General features: G+C 49.4%; 1 long non-coding RNA gene across 1 annotated transcript in view; it reads right to left on the bottom strand.

The window, feature by feature from the left end:
• The window catches only part of LOC111838674 (uncharacterized), a 106092-nt gene that overhangs the window by 40172 nt on the left and 48751 nt on the right, over positions 1-17169 (bottom strand). The window lies entirely within an intron of this gene.

Genomic DNA, 17169 nt, shown 5'->3' with positions numbered 1-17169 from the left:
AGAAAGATCTCGCCAGAGGAAGATGGACCCAGCGGATCAGGTGAGCGTCCAGCAGCTGGCTGAGGCTCTGGCCAGACAAGGCACCCTTCTGAGTCATCAGCAGACGGACATCGGAGCTGTGGGGGACTCCTTGGATTCCCTCCATGCGGGCATGACAGCGCTGGCAACGGAGGTACAGTGCATTCAGGATACGCGACCCACCGCTCCGCCGATCGCTTCTAGCGAGCCTCGTATTCAGCCCCCTGGTCAATATAATGGGGAGCCGGGTTCGTGTCGGGCATTCTTGTCACAGTGCTCCCTCGCCTTCAAGTTGCAGCCCTTCGCGTTCCCTTCGGAGCACTCTAAACTGGCTTACATAATCATGGCTCTGATCGGCTCTGCGAGAGAGTGGGCAACTGCTGCCTGGGACGCCGGCGCTTCGTTTTGTAACTCTCATGCCCGGTTTCAGGAGGAAATGAAGCACATCTTCGACCGTTCGAAGCATGGAAGAGAGGCAGCACGTGAAATTATGCAGCTTTGCCAGGGTCATCGCACGGTATCTGACTATACTATTCAGTTCCAGACCCTTGCGATGTCCTGCGGCTGGGATTCGCAGGCTTTATTCAATGCCTATTATAACGGGCTGGCAGAGGACATAAAGGACGAACTCACCACGCGGGAACTTCCTGAATCTCTGTCTGCACTGACTGATGTAGCCCTAAGGGTGGACATGCGGATTCGGCAGCGTCGCAGAGAGAGACGCCGACCGGAGGAGGTACCACGCACCTCGTTCCCCAGCACTGTTTACCCCTTAGACGCCGGACCAGAGCTGATGCAGGTTGATCGGACCCGCCTTTCTCCAGCCGAACAACAACGGCGCCTTACTGCCAGGGCATGTTTGTACTGTGGACAGGCTGGTCATTTTATTGCCCAGTGCCCAGTAAAAGGGCGCACCCACCAGTAGGGAAGAGGGTACTGGTGGGTGTGGTTCCGGTTAATTCCTCTTCTGTGCAGCGGACGTTTCTCACAGCAGCATTAACATGGGGGTCCTCCCAGCAGTCTCTGGCCGTCCTAATCGATTCCAGGGCAGATGAGAGCTTCATCGATTCTACACTGGCTCAACAGTGGGGAATCCCCACCACCCGCGTCCAGGCAACACAGACAGCTTACGCTCTGGACGGAAGGAGAATGGCAACCATCTCCCAGGTTACTGTTCCGGTGAGTCTGTTAATAGGGGGAGCTCATGTTGAGACCCTTTCTTTGTATCTGATCAACTCACCCCAGGCACCCCTGGTGTTGGGGCATCCTTGGCTTGTCCGGCATAACCCTCACATCGACTGGGAGAGGGGCACAATAATTGCCTGGAGTCCGTTTTGTTTTTCCCAGTGTCTGCATGCTAGTCAACCACTAGAGGTCCCCACACAGGATGAGTTCCCGGATCTGTCAGGTGTTCCGGCAGAGTACCACGATCTGAAGCATGCTTTCAGTAAGTCCCAGGCTGCTTCTCTTCCGCCGCATCGGCCTTATGATTGTGCGATTGATCTGCTACCTGGAACCTCCCCTCCCAGGGGTCGCCTCTATTCTCTTTCGGGCCCCGAAAGAAGGGCAATGGAGGAGTATGTTAACAGAGGTTTGGCTACAGGCATTATCCGTCCTTCTTCTTCTCCTGCTGGGGCTGGTTTCTTTTTTGTTGATAAGAAGGACGGCTCTCTTCGTCCATGCATTGACTATAGGGGTCTAAATGAGATCACCATTAGGAATCGTTACCCACTGCCTTTGCTGTCCTCGGTCCTAGACCTTCTCCAGGGAACCAAGGTCTTTACTAAATTGGATCTCCGTAATGCCTACCACTTGGTGAGGATCCGGGAGGGAGATGAATGGAAGACAACCTTCAACACCCCTACTGGTCACTATGAGTATCTCGTGATGCCTTTTGGGCTAACTAATGCTCCGGCAGTGTTCCAGGCCTTGATTAACGATGTCCTTCGGGATATGCTGAATAAGTACGTCTTCGTATATCTAGACGACATCTTGATTTTCTCGCGGAGTGAGCAGGAGCACGTTCAGCATGTTCGGGCTGTTCTTCAGCGCCTGCTGTCCCATAGATTATTTCTCAAGGCCGAGAAATGCGAGTTCCATAGACATACTATTTCCTTCTTGGGATTCATCCTTGCTGAGGGTTCCATCCAGATGGATCCAGAGAAGGTCAGAGCTGTGGCCGAGTGGCCACAGCCTAAGTCTCGGAAGGATTTACAACGTTTTCTGGGTTTTGCAAATTTTTATCGCCGTTTTATCCGTGGTTATAGCTCTGTAGCCGCACCTCTTACGGCTTTGACCTCTACTAAAGTCTTGTTTCAGTGGACTGATGTGGCCCAGAGAGCTTTTGCTGACCTTCGTGACTGTTTCACCTCTGCTCCAGTGTTACAGGTGCCTGACCTATCACGGCAGTTCTTAGTGGAGGTTGATGCCTCAGGAACCGGGGTTGGGGCAGTGCTATCCCAACGCTCCTCGATGGACAACAAACAGCATCCCTGTGCTTTTTTTTCCCGGAAGCTCACTCCTGCTGAAAGGAACTACAATATAGGGGACCGGGAGTTGCTTACCATCAAGCTCGCATTGGAGGAATGGAGACAGTGGTTAGAGGGTACCTCTGACCCTTTTTTAATCCTGACCGACCATAAGAACCTGGAGTACCTGCGGTCCGCTCGACGGCTCAACGCTCGCCAAGCTAGGTGGTCCATGTTTTTTAACCGTTTCAACTATCTGATCACCTACAGGCCCGGCACCAAGAACGGCAAGCCAGATGCCCTGTCCCGTCAACACGAAATAGGTGAGGTGGAGGAGAAGCCCAGTCTTGTTCTGCCAACCGCATGTTTCATTGGAGCTGTCACGTGGGGCATTGAGGAGGCAGTCCGGGCAGTCCAACCTCTCATCAGATCACCAGAGGGGTGCCCTTCTACGTGTTTATTCGTACCGAAGTTCTTGCGCTCCCAGGTACTTCAGTGGGGACATTCCTCTCTCCTGGCCTGCCATCCAGGGGTCCAACGCACTCGGGCTCTACTTGGGCAAAGGTTTTGGTGGCCTTCCATGCTCCGGGATATTCGTAGTTTCGTGGCCCTGTGTGAGACCTGTGCCCGGAGTAAGAACCCCTCACGAGCTCCGACTGGGTTCTTGCTACCTCTTCCCGTTCCTAGACGTCCCTGGTCTCATGTGGCGGTGGATTTTGTGACCGGTCTTCCCCCCTCCCGGGGATACACAGGGGTCCTTAGGGTTGTGGACCGGTTCTCTAAGGCAGCCCATTTCATACCCATTCCTAGCTTGCCATCCGCCAAGGAGACAGCGCAACTATTGATCGAGCACGTTTTTCAGCTCCATGGATTGCCTTTGGATATCGTGTCCGACAGAGGCCCACAGTTTGTGTCCCGTTTTTGGAGGGGGTTTTGCAGGCTTCTTGGGGCCACAGCGAGTCTGTCCTCTGGTTTCCACCCCCAGTCCAATGGGCAGACGGAACGCCCATAACTCATTACCAGTTTCCTCTACGGGTCTTTCTCCCTTCCAATCCTGCCTAGGATACCAACCCCCTCTGATTCAAGATTCAAGATTCAAAGCGTTTATTATCATATGTACAGAAAAGTAGTATTTCTCAGTACAATGAAATTCTTACTTTGCTGTCCACTCACAAATGCCAGGTTAAATTAAATTAAAGTACAAAAGAGCATACTTGAGAAAAATAGTGCAAAAAGAGCTTAAAGTGCAAAGTGACCTGTTGTGCAAATGAGGTAGGTCATGATATGCAAAGTGATCTGTTATGTAATTGAGGTAGGTCGTCTATTTAGGAGTCTGATTGTAGTGGGGAAGAAAGAGTTGTTTAGCCGGGATGTTCTAAATTTCACACTTCTGAACCTTCGTCCCGAGGGCAGGAGTGTGAACAGTCCGTGTTGGGGGTGTGTCGGGTCTTTGAGGATGGAGGCAGCTCTCCTCAGTGCTCTGCGATGGTAAATGCTCTGCAAAGAGGGCAGTGGAGTCCTAATGATCTTCTCCGCAGTTGTTATCACTCTCTGCAGGCGTTTGCGGTCCATAGCAGTTGTGCTGCCATACCATGCGGTGATACAGCTGGTCAGTGTGCTCTCCACAATGCAGCTGTAGAAATTGCTGAGGATCTTGCGTGACATGCCAAACTTCCTCAGCCTCCTCAGGAAATACAGCCACTGTTGAGCTTTCTTGACCAGCTGTGTGGTGTTCAGTGTCCAGGTGAGGTCCTCACAGATGTAGATACCCAGGTATTTAAAGCTGCTCACCCTCTCCACTTCAAGCTCCCGGATAAACAGTGGCAGGCGGGGGCTCCTCGTCTTCCCCATGTCCACTATCATTTCCTTTGTTTTGTCAGTGTTGAGGGTGAGGTTATTGTCCTCACACCATGATACCAGGCCGGCCACCTCTCTCCTGTAAGCCGTTTCGTCCCCTCCAGTGATGCGACCGATCACTGCAGTGTCATCCGCGAACTTCAGGATGATGTTGTCCTTACTGCTGGCGACACAGTCGTGGGTGAACAGGGTGTAGAGGATGGGGCTGAGGACACAGCCCTGCGGGACGCCAGTGTTTGTAATAATGCTGGCTGAAGTCCTGTTGCCAATCCTGACAGATTGAGGTCTGCCAGTCAAAAAGTCCTGTAGCCAGTCACAGAGGGTGGGGTGCAGGCCGAGCGTGGTCAGTTTGTGGGTGAGTTTGTGGGGTATGACTGTGTTAAAGGCAGAGCTGTAATCAACAAAAAGTACCCTAATGTAGGAGTCTTTGTTTTCCAGGTGGGAGAGGAAGTAATGAAGGACAGCAGCGATAGCGTCTGATATGGACCTATTAGGCTGGTAGGCATACTGCAGAGGGTCCAGAGTGTCTGGGATGTTGCTCTGGATGTAGGCCAGCACCACTCTCTCAAAACATTTTGCAATGATAGGAGTGAGTGCAACTGGTCTATAGTCATTTAGGCAAGTGGCTGGGCTTTTCTTGGGGAGGGGGACAATGGTTGTTGTCTTGAAGCATGTGGGAACGGTGCTCTGGCTGAGGGAAAGATTAAAAATGGAGGTGAGAACATCAGCCAGCTCATTAGCACATGTTTTAAGGGCCCGTCCAGGAATGTTGTCTGGTCCTGTTGCTTTGCGGGGGTTGATTCTCCTCAGGGCTCTGCATACTTGGTCTGTTGTAAGTACTGGGGGGGAGGATTGGGTGATCTGGAGGTTCTGGGAGGTCTGGTTTCGAAGAGTCTGAGAAGTCTGGCAGGTCTTGGAGGTCTCAAAACGAGTGTAGAACACATTGAGGTCATCCAGCAGGCTGCCTGCAGAACTGATGGTGCTGGTAGTGGCCTTATACTCTGTGATGTGCTGCAGGCCTTGCCACATCCTCCCGGGGTCAGCAGAAGAGTAGAAGCCATCCAGCTTCTCTCTGTACTGCCTCTTAGCCTCTGTGATTGCTTTCCGCAGTCTGTACTTCGCAGCTTTGTACTCCGTCTCATTGCCTGATCTGAATGCAAGAGAGCAAGCGCGCAGCATATGTCGTACCTGACTGTTAATCCAGGGCTTCTGATTGGGGAACTTCCTCACTTGTGTGGTGGGCACGATATTGTCAACACAAAAGCTGATGTACCCAGTCACGCACTCAGCATAGTCCTGTATATTAATAGAACAGTCCTCCATAGTGGCTGCAGTTTCAAACACATCCCAGTCTGTCTGGGCAAGACAGTCCTGCAGGATGCTCTCAGTCTCTGAGCTCCAGCGTGTAACAGGTTTGATGACAGGGTTTGATTGTTTCAGCTTCTGTCTGTAAGCTGGGTACATAAACAGAGAGATGTGGTCCGACTGTCCAAAGGGGGGGCGCTGTACAGCCCTGTATGAACCGCGTATGTTACTGTAGACGTGGTCTAAGGTGTTCTTGTCCCGTGTGGGAATGTCCACATGTTGGTAGTATTTTGGAAGTACAGTCCGTAAGTTGCACTTATTAAAGTCACCAGCGACGATAAAAGCAGCGTCTAAATGAGTTGACTCTAACGAGCTGATGACGTCGTGGAGTTTGCCGAGTGCCGCTGTGCAGTTAGCTCGCGGCTGGATGTAAACAATGCCCAAAAACACAGCCGAGAGCTCCCGTGGCAGATAATAGGGGCGGCATTTCAGCATTAAAAGCTCCAAGTCTGGCGAACAGTACTTGTGGACAGTCTGTACATCTACACACCACGAGTTGTTAATAAATGCACACACACCTCCCCCGATAGCCTTACCGAAGGCTGCAGTGCGATCTCCCGGTGTACTGAGTGTGTTTGTAGCTGAACGGCGCATTCCGGAACTTTGTCTGAGCCTTTAGCCTAGCATGTAGCCCCCCCCTCTTGCCTCGCTTGCGTCGCCGTCTCCGAAGCGCTCTCCTGGGGTCAGCCGGCTCGCCAGGACTCGACGCCTCGGGGTATACCCGGGAGTGGGGGTGGCGGTGGTGACGATGAAGCTCCGGTGGTATGAAAACAGTAAAGTCCAGATCATTGTGTGAGTTACCGATGTCCAGTAGTGCCTGTCTTGTGTAAGTTACCAGTGCACAACATTTATCCAGTGCAAAAAGAACAAAAAACACACAAAAGACTAAAGAAAACCGGCATTTGAGAGCGGAGCAAGCAAACACGTCTGCCTCGAGGGGCGCCATTTTGTTGTTCCCATCTCTGTTCCCATCCTTGGAGACAGGTCACGGTCCCTTCCATGCACCAGTTTTTACGCCGTTGCCATCGCACCTGGAGGATCGCCAGGACTTCCTTGCTGCGCTCCAGAGCCCGGATGGAGAGGTACGCTAACCAACGTCGGTCCCGGGCACCTCCCTTGCGGGTTGGGCAACGGGTCTGGTTGAATGCCAGGGACCTTCCCTTACACGTGGTTTCACGGAAGTTGGCTCCTCGTTTTGTGGGACCTTTTCCTATTACGAAGATCGTTAATCCCTCTGCCGTGTGCCTTCGGCTACCAGCCGCTATGCGTAGGATACATCCCACTTTCCATGTCTCCCTGCTGAAACCACACACTGTTAGTCCCCTGGCATCTCCTGCTCTTCCTCCTCCACCGCCGAAGCTGATAGGTGGGGGGGAGACTTTTACGGTGCGTCGCCTGCTGGCTGCTCGTCGTCGAGGCCGTGGATTGCAGTACCTGGTGGATTGGGAGGGTTACGGGCCTGAAGAGCGGTCTTGGGTGCCGGCTCGGCACATACTGGACCCCTCCCTCATTGCTGATTTCCGGCGGGCCCACCCTGGAGGGAGGCTTGTCCGTCCGCCAGGTGGCGGTCGTCGGGGGGGGTACTGTCACGGATCGATCCCGGGGATCCCCGACTGACGTCACGAAGATCATGCCTCTGGGGATTCCTTGATCATACCTTTCCCGTTTTAACGAGCTGTCAGCTCTACGCCGCTATACCAGGTTGTCCGGTTTCTCCGGTCCTCTTTTGCATCCACCTACTGCAAGCTGTTGCAGATCATTTCTAGATTAGGGAGACTATTTTAGCCATCGGATCTTGCAGCCTGATGCGAGATCTTCAAGAATTATTCCTGAGTTCGAGCGTTTTTTCTGGTTTTGTCTCTCCATGTTCTCTGACCATTGTTCTGCCGTTTTGAGCCCGAGTTTTTGTCCAGCCCCTTTGATGCCCGATGTGAATCGCCCGACCCCAGCCTGTCCCACGACTACGATCCAGCCTGCTCCTTTTGTTTATTCTGAGCAATACGTTCGCCAGTAACCTTCTAGTCTTCAGACAGCTTTCACTTTATTTATTAAAGTCACTTGCACCTGATTCCGTGACAGAGTCCTCTTTACCCCTACCTAATCCATCACAGTTCCTATTTAATGTAATTAAATAATCATGTACACCTTCTTCAAAATAAGAAAAATATATCCTAAATTCTTGCACTCTTGCCTGATTCCACAGTTCCTACCCCCCACTTTTGTGTCACCCCCCCATCCTTCCATAGCTTGTGAGATAAGAATGGACACTTCTGCCTACCTGGTCGGTCATCTCTAGCCACTATTTAGGTTTTTACTCAATTCTTATTGCCTAAATGATTTATATCACATTTATACTAATTTAAAATTTCGCTATAATAAAACGATCCTTATACATTTTAAGAAAAAATGTAAACTATATATGTCTGGTGTTTTTTGATTGAGTCCGATTATCAAACTCTAAAGGCCAACCCTTGGATGCACGCTTGTGCGCATGTCCAGGGCTTTGCTGTGTGTGTGTGCGTGCATGTAGGGTGTACATCTTGCGTCTACAGTTAAGGTTCTATCTATACTAATTTAGACCCAGTCAGCACAAGTACATCGGCACTACGTCACTGATACGTTTTTTGAAAGGTCGGTATCTAGTACCATTTCAGTCGTTGGCACATTGGCACTACACAGCGGCGTTGAAACAGCTCTGTCCAAGCAATGTAATCGTGACGTTTTCCGTCTCAATGGCGATGAAAACGCTATGTCTAAACTCCGTGATGATTCCCCGACCCTCTTTATTATTCTACGCGATCATTTCCCGACCCTCTTACTATCCTACGCGATGATTCCGCGACCCTCTTATTATCCTACGATTGCCAATAATTATTTCAACGTTTGCTTTAGTGTTGAACACGTATTTATACTAATATATTTTATTTATAATATATAAAAAAATAAAGGTGTTCGTTAAAAGAGTTTTTATTTTAAAAAACAAACAAAATATAAAATGCACACAGAAAATATAACATGCACACGTTACAAAAATAAAAAATACAGAAAAATAAAAATACTGAAAGAAAAGAACTATCGGACACGCCTGGTCACTAGCCACTCTTTGATGGTCATTTCAGCTTCAGCCTCATTTGGACTAGACACCAGTGGGTTTCGTAATGCAGACTCTAAAAAACAGAACAGACACAATTCACTTACATTAGACCTTATTAAATGGTAAACATCAATCATGAACAAGTGAGTTTATTGTTATTCCTTTACGTTGTGATTGTTCACTTTTTACCTGCAGTCTGAAAAATAGCAACTTTGGGCATTTAAACCAATGAAAACTATGGGAAAGAATTATGTACAGTAACATGCATGGGGAGGTTAAATCCATATTGTGTTTAAGCCTTTAGGATGAAAACTTAATCTGATAGGTCAGCTTTTACTTTTGCTTAAACATTGGTTTTACTTATGGATAATCACATCTATGATGTTTGTATTCCTCATCGGTGTTTTGTCCCCTCTGCCACACCAGTTTAAATGAACTGGGGAGCAAACACCTTTCCACAGATCCTCCAGACTGTTTTCTTTAGTGTTTGGTCCCAGCCAGTGACAGTTTGGAAACCTGGAGGTGACAACAGATGTTTGGTCATACAAAATTTATTACATACTTTTGGGTAGTGTGTGTATGTGTGTGTATATATATATATAAGTACATATTATATTTCTTCCTCTCCTGGAGCCGACACCTTATCGTGGTGGAGGGGTTTGCGTGTTCCAATGATCCCAGGAGCTAAGTTGCCTGGGGCTTTATGCCCCTGGTAGGGTCACCCAAGGCAAACAGGTCCTGGGTGAGGAACCAGACGAAGTGCGGCTCAAAAGACCCCTCATGAAGAAAAACATAATGGATTCACGTTTTCCCTTGCCCGGACGCGGGTCACCGGGGCCCCCCCCTGGAGCCAGGCCTGGGGGTGGGGCTCGATGGCGAGCGCCTGGTGGCCAGGCCTACACCCATGGGGCCTGGTCGGGCACAGCCCGAACAAGGCACGTGGGTCCCCCTTCCAATGGGCTCACCACCTGTAGGAGGGGCCATAGGGGTCGGGTGCAATGTGAGTTGGGCAGTGGCCGAAGGCGGGGACCTTGGCGATCCGATCCTCGGCTACAGAAGCTAGCTCTAGGGACATGGAATGTCACCTCTCTGGTGGGGAAGGAGCCTGAGCTGGTGCGCGAGGCTGTGAAGTTCCGACTAGATGTAGTCGGGCTCACCTCGACGCACGGCCTGGGCTCTGGAACCAGTCTCCTCGAAGGGGGCTGGACCCTCTTCCACTCTGGAGTTGCTCACGGGGAGAGGAGCCGAGCTGGGGTGGGCATACTTATTGCCCCCTGGCTGGGCGCCTGTACATTGGGGTTTACCGCGGTGGACGAGAGGGTAGCCTCTCTTCGCCTTCGGGTGGGGGGACGGGTCCTGACTGTTGTTTGCGCTTATGCGCCAAATGGAAGTTCAGAATACCCACCCTTTTTGGAGTCCTTGGAAGGGGTGTTGGAGAGCGCTCCTCCCGGGGACTCTCTCGTTCTGCTGGGGGACTTCAATGCTCACATGGGCAATGACAGTGAGACCTGGAGGGGCGTGATTGGGAGGAACGGCCCCCCCGATCTGAACCCGAGTGGTGTTTTATTATTGGACTTCTGTGCCCGTCACGGATTGTCCATAATGAACACCATGTTCAAGCATAAGGGTGTCCATATGTGCACTTGGCACCAGGACACCCTAGGCCGCAGTTCGATGATCGACTTTGTGGTCGTGTCATCGGACTTGCGGCCGCATGTATTGGACACTCGGGTGAGGAGAGGGGAGGAGCTGTCAACCGATCACCACCTGGTGGTGGGTTGGCTCCGCTGGTGGGGGAGGAAGCCGGTCAGACCTGGCAGACCCAAGCGTATAGTGCGGGTCTGCTGGGAACGTCTGGCGGAATCCCCTGTCAGGGGGAGTTTCAACTCCTACCTCCGGCAGAACTTCGCCCGTGTCCCGGGGGAGGCGGGGGACATTGAGTCCGAATGGGTCATGTTCCGCGCCTCCATTGTCGAGGCGGCTGACCGGAGCTGTGGCCGTAAGGTGGTCGGTGCTTGTCGCGGCGGCAATCCCCGAACCCGCTGGTGGACACCGGCGGTGAGGGATGCCGTCAAGCTGAAGAAGGAGTCCTATCGGGCCTTTTTGGCCTGTGGGACTCTGGAAGCAGCTGATGAGTACCGGCGGGCCAAGCGGAGCGCGTCTTCGGCGGTTGCTGAGGCAAAAACTCGGGTATGGGAGGAGTTTGGCGAGGCCATGGAGAACGACTTCCGTACGGCTTCGAGGAGATTCTGGTCCACCATCCGGCGTCTCAGGGCGGGAAAGCGGTGCAGCATCAACACTATTTATGGTGGGGATGGTGCACTGCTGACCTCAGCTCGGGATGTTGTGGGTCGGTGGAGGGAATACTTCGAAGACCTCCTCAATCCCACCGACACGCCTTCCAATGAGGAAGCAGAGTCTGGGGACTTGGGGGTGGACTCGCCTATCTCTGGGGCAGAGGTCGCTGAGGTGGTTAAAAAGCTCCTCGGTGGCCGGGCCCCGGGGGTGGATGAGATCCGCCCGGAGTTCCTCAAGGCTCTGGATGTTGCGGGGCTGTCTTGGTTGACACGCATCTGCGGCATCGCGTGGACATCGGGGGCGGTGCCTCTGGATTGGCAGACCGGGGTGGTGGTCCCCAACTTCAAGAAAGGGGACCGGAGGGTGTGTTCCAACTATAGGGGGATCACACTCCTCAGCCTCCCTGGTAAGGTCTAATCGGGGGTGCTGGAGAGGAGGGTCCGTCGGATAGTCGAACCTCGGATTCAGGAGGAGCAGTGTGGTTTTCGTCCTGGCCGTGGAACAGTGGACCAGCTCTATACTCTCCGCAGAATCCTTGAGGGTGCGTGGGAGTTTGCCCAACCAGTCTACATGTGCTTTGTGGACTTGGAGAAGGCATTCGACCGCGTCCCTCGGGGAGTCCTGTGGGGAGTTCTCTGGGAGTATGGGGTGCCGGGCTGCCTTATAAGGGCTGTTCGGTCCCTGTACAACCGGTGTCAGAGCTTGGTCCGCATTGCCGGCAGTAAGTCGGACTCGTTCCCGGTGAGGGTTGCCAGGGCTGCCCTTTATCACCGATTCTGTTCATAACTTTTATGGACAGAATTTCTAGGCGCAGCCGGGGCGTTGAGAGTGTCCGGCTTGGTGACCTCAGGATTGGGTCTCTGCTTTTTGCAGATGATGTGGTTCTGTTGGCTTCATCAGACCGCGACCTTCGGCTCTCACTGGAGCAGTTCGCAGTCGAGTGTGAAGCGGCTGGAATGAAAATCAGCACCTCCAAATCTGAGACCATGGTCCTCAGCCAGAAAAGGGTGGAGTGCTCTCTCCGGGTCAGGGAGGAGGTCCTTCCCCAAGTGGAGGAGTTTAAGTATCTCGGGGTCTTGTTCACGAGTGAGGGAAGGATGGAGCGGGAGATCGACAGGCGGATCGGTGCGGCGTCAGCAGTGATGCGGGCGCTGCATCGGTCTGTCGTGGTGAAGAAGGAGCTGAGCCAAAAGGCAAAGCTCTCGATTTACCAGTCGATCTACGTTCCTACCCTCACCTATGGTCACGAGCTTTGGGTAGTGACCGAAAGAACGAGATCGCGAGTGCAAGTGGCCGAAATGAGTTTTCTCCGCAGGGTGGCTGGGCTCTCCCTTAGAGATAGGGTGAGGAGCTCAGTCATTCGGGAGAGACTCAGAGTAGAGTCGCTGCTCCTCCGCATTGAGAGGAGCCAGATGAGGTGGCTCGGGCATCTGCTTAGGATGCCTCCTGGACGCCTCCCTGGTGAGGTGTTCCGGGCATGTCCCACTAGGAGGAGGCCCCGGGGAAGACCCAGGACACGCTGGAGGGACTATGTCTCTCGGCTGGCCTGGGAACGCCTCGGGATTCCCCCAGAGGAGCTGGAGGAAGTGGCTGGGGAGAGGGAAGTCTGGGTTTCCCTGCTGAGGCTACTGCCCCCGCGACCCGACCTCAGATAAGCGGAAGTTAATGGATGGATAATGGATTATATTTCTTAGTATCCATGTATTAGCTATGTATAAGGTAGTTTTCTAAAACCATAATCATACCAGTTTGTTCTTAAAGTCAACATTTCGCAACTGCATTTTGATGTTCTTCAGCTCCTCAATGTCTTGCAGAAGAAGTCCACCATCCTCTGAACACTTAAAAAATAATAGATTCTTATAGATAGACCTGTAAAAAGTATTTTAAAAATCTCTGTAATTGAGTTAATAGTAATTCACTTAGAAATTTAATTGGTATGAAATATAAACTTAAATGCACCTTGAAACTTTATTATTTAGACTAGGAAAATCAATCTAAAATAATTTAATTTAAATAGATCATAAAGCAATTTTGTACAGTGCACTTGCCGTTGTTAATGGTTTGTCTGCAGGACTGTTACCCCAAAAAGGAGGTCTTTGGGTAGCAATCTCTGTCAGGTGTTGCACCTGGCTCTGCAAGTCCCCCAACATTTGCAGAAGGATCCTCTCTGTTGCTGTAAGGTCAACAATAGAGAATATAGCATTAAATATTTAGACATACATTGACACAGATGTAGATTTCTTTTCAACTTACGTGTGCATTGACTTGGTATAAGTTGCCCTGTGGGTAACGAAGTTCTCGAAGGAACATCTGTAAGAACAAGACAGTAAAAAATTACTCTAAAACCCTAAGTGATCACAATTACTTATTAAAATCTTGTATTATATTGAAAATTGAAAAGCACAATTGTGATAATTTTCAGTATGCACATGTATTTTGAGAGTGATCTTACGCCATAGTAATACAACTCAAATTAATAGTAACATACAAACACATCACACAAAAGGTCGAGCATGGTAATGTTAGCATAGCCATAGATGTTAAAATTGTTAAAGTGTGATAAAAAGTTTGTAACAATAAATAATTAATCAAATCTGAAATTATTTAAGAAAGAAATTATTTTCAACCTACCTTTCCAACCAAGTGTACGCAATGGAATAGACTTTTCTTTTTTTCTTGTCTTTTAAAGCTGATTTAACAGGGAACAAAATATCTTTTAAAACCATGTTTCTCAACCACTGATGGGCCACGAAGGCTACAGATTGGGCCGCGAATTTAAAATCGAGACTAGCCATTGGTCTGTATAGTGCCGCCAGCACCATATTTAAATCTAACCATGATGCATTCCGTCAGGACCAGAATGCATTGCAGAATGCAATTAAGCCAGCGCTGTAAGACCAAGGCACAGCGTGTGTATTGTGGATTAATAGCATGTATGGCAAACAGTAGCGGAATGGTGTTTGCACACTGGCATGCTGCAACTCTTACATTCCAGCCTTGTTTTTGTATCTTTCTGTCGCTTGCAATGGACACACCTCCTCCTCTTACTACAGGTGGCCTGGCTGGGGGGTGTGGTGTCTTTTTCTGCAGCTCTCTTCACTGATCTGACGATGGCTGCAGCCTCGGAGTTTCGGGGGAGGCGTGGTCGCTCCTCTATGAACGGATTGACCAGGGCTTCCCCGAGCTCTTGAAGGAAGAGCCTCCGCTTTTGCTTTTTTCCTTCCTTCCACCTGGGCTGGATTTCCTTCCAGATTATGAAGGCATTGTGCGCCGCAATGTCCAACATGTTGTAAAAGATCACCAGGGGCCAGCATGGCATCTTTCTCTTTACAGTATATTTTGCGGTTAGTTGGTCCATTGTATCTACGCCTCCCTTGGTTTTGTTGTAATCGAGTATTATATTTGGCTTCCTGTCCTGCCGATTGGAAATTTGGATTTTTCTGTGGAACGTGCTCATGAGGAGCACATTCTTATGTTTTTTGGCCATGTAGGATACAATTGATGTCTTACTTGTGAAGGCAAATGTGGAGCTATGAATTTGCCTGCCCTTACTAATCAGCAGGGCAGGCGGCAGCTCCGGACGATTGCGCCGCACAGTGCCTACCATGGTCATCTGCCTCTTTAGTAGGTCCTGACCCAGGTGGAAGGATGTAAAAAATTGATCTACGGTCACATTATGACCCTTAAGTCCATGGATTAAATCTAACACAACCCGTCCAGCCATGTCCTTTTCCTTTTCCCCCACAGCCGGCTTCCCTGTGTACGGCTGGATCTTCCAACAGTATTTTGTTTTGGGCGTTGCAGGCCACCCAAAACTTAATGCCGTATCTTCCAGATTTTCGGGGCATATACTGGCGAAATTGACAGCGCCCTGGAATAGCAAACCGAGAGAATTTATATCTGTTGTTACATAAAAGCAAACAGATGAGAATTATACACTACACAATATCATTAGTCACTTAGTAATTCACTTACTACTGAGGTACAAATCATGAACATCAAAATTATATATATATATGCATTATGCAATTATTTATATATGATTTTTGTAATAAAAAGGTATAATACACTGTTGTAACAATGTAGATCCATGCAGAGCAGTGATAAAGAACATATTACTTACCTTTGAATGGAAACAGGCGTTCATCAATTGTTATATCATGTCCAAAGTTATACATAAGTGGTAAATTATTTGCCCATATGTCCCACACCTCTCGGATCGCCGCTAGTCTATCCACGGATTTCCTGGAAAATCTTGTCTCCCGATCATCAAACCGTAGAATCAATGTCAATTCACGAAATCTATTTCTTGACATTGTTGCGGGAAAAATTGCTCGGCCAGTTCCATCACTCCACAGGCTCTCGATGGATTCCCCACTTGACTTGAACACTCCAGACAAAAGTAATAGTCCAATGAATGCTTCCAATTCCAGTTTTGTAATTTTATGCCACTCGTGTCCAAATTTTCTGGTTCCCTCCAGGTTGCTCATGTCAATTATAATATTAAGAATTGGAGCAGAAAGAAAAATTTTAAATGAGGATGCTATATCATTGGCTAATGAAGCGCAGAGCCTCGTTGGTCCCGGTGTGGTTCTCAATATATATTCTGCGGAAATCCTGCCAGGACCATCATCATATGCTGCAAGAGAGCTCCAGCTCACCTGGCCATTTTTGGACAAATATGTTTCTTCCTCCTCCTGTGAACTTTCCTCTTCTGATGTGTCGGCAGAGGTGTCCTCTGTTTCCGTCTTTTCAGCATCTGTGCTGCTGGTGTCTACAGTATGTTGCCCTCCCAAAGAGACACAATTCTGTCCTCCTTTTGGCCAGTTTATTATTCCCCGTTCAGCGCTGGAGTTCACATGAAGCACACACCGCTCACATCGATGTTACCACCATTTTTTTTTTCTTTTCCTCGTGCCGCACAATGACATCACACTCCACCTTTTTAACAATTCCCCCTTAACAGCTGCATAAATACCTTATAAAACACTTCCAAAATAAAAATACATTGAAAATAGTTTCCCTCCTGGACTTAATTTCTTTTCATTTTTATTTTATTTATTTATTTATTTATTTTTACTATAGGTAAGGGTATAAATTATGGGGCCGCAACACCCTCCCCCACTAAAAAAAAAATGTTGCCAAACATTTTCTCTCCAACTATTCGACAATTCTGAACAATAGAACGTTTGGTGGAAAATGGGTAATCAAAGGAGTATCTTCACACACACTACACATCTCAGGATGGTCAGGTTGTACCATGCTTCGAGATTACTTTATCCATTCTTGACAAGTCTTTCATGGTCACAATACAAGGCTAAGTGTCTATAGTCATTCGTATTGCAGGGTGGATAGTCCACAGAAGTATTGGTGGGCCCCCCAGTCTTCACAATGGGGCAAAACAATTACCCCATACACCCAACATTATGTGAATACACATTTTAGAACCATGCATTCAATAGACCCATAGTGTACTCACTCTTGTAATGAGTGATGAGTACTACAATTCCCAGGATGCTTTGTAGGGGTCTGGGGTTTGACCGGGAAAATAAATGGTTACCTGCATGTTGGCAGTACCGGGTCTCTGTGTCTCATATATGCCTAACATTACATGGTTTCAGAAGCGGGATTTCTTTTTTCTTTCTGAAATACAGTGCAAGCGTTAATGAAACTCGCGCTTCATTGCTAAAAAAAAAAAAATAATGGCTTTAGCGGCTGTGCAAATGGCTCTTCCGGAGCCTTTAAATTTTTCCAAACCGGCTGAATGGCCACGTTGGATACGACGATTTGGACGATTTCGTTTGGCTTCGGGTCTGAGCGTGAAAGAAGAAGACTATCAAGTGAATTCTCTCCTCTATACTATGGGCGATGACGCAGACGATGTACTGGGAGTGCTGCCGCTGCAGGACGCCGAGAAGCGCAAGTATGACAAAGTAGTGGAAGCATTCAGTAACTATTGTGTGGGGAGGCACAACATCATATTTGAGAGAGCCCAGTTTAATAGGAGATGCCAGGAAGAAGGGGAAACTGCAGAGGCATTTATCACTGCCGTACATAAACTAGCTGAGC

Source organism: Paramormyrops kingsleyae, chromosome 18 (genome assembly GCF_048594095.1).
Source record: "Paramormyrops kingsleyae isolate MSU_618 chromosome 18, PKINGS_0.4, whole genome shotgun sequence".
NCBI lineage: Eukaryota > Metazoa > Chordata > Actinopteri > Osteoglossiformes > Mormyridae > Paramormyrops > Paramormyrops kingsleyae.
This window is presented reverse-complemented; position numbering and strand designations above follow the sequence as displayed.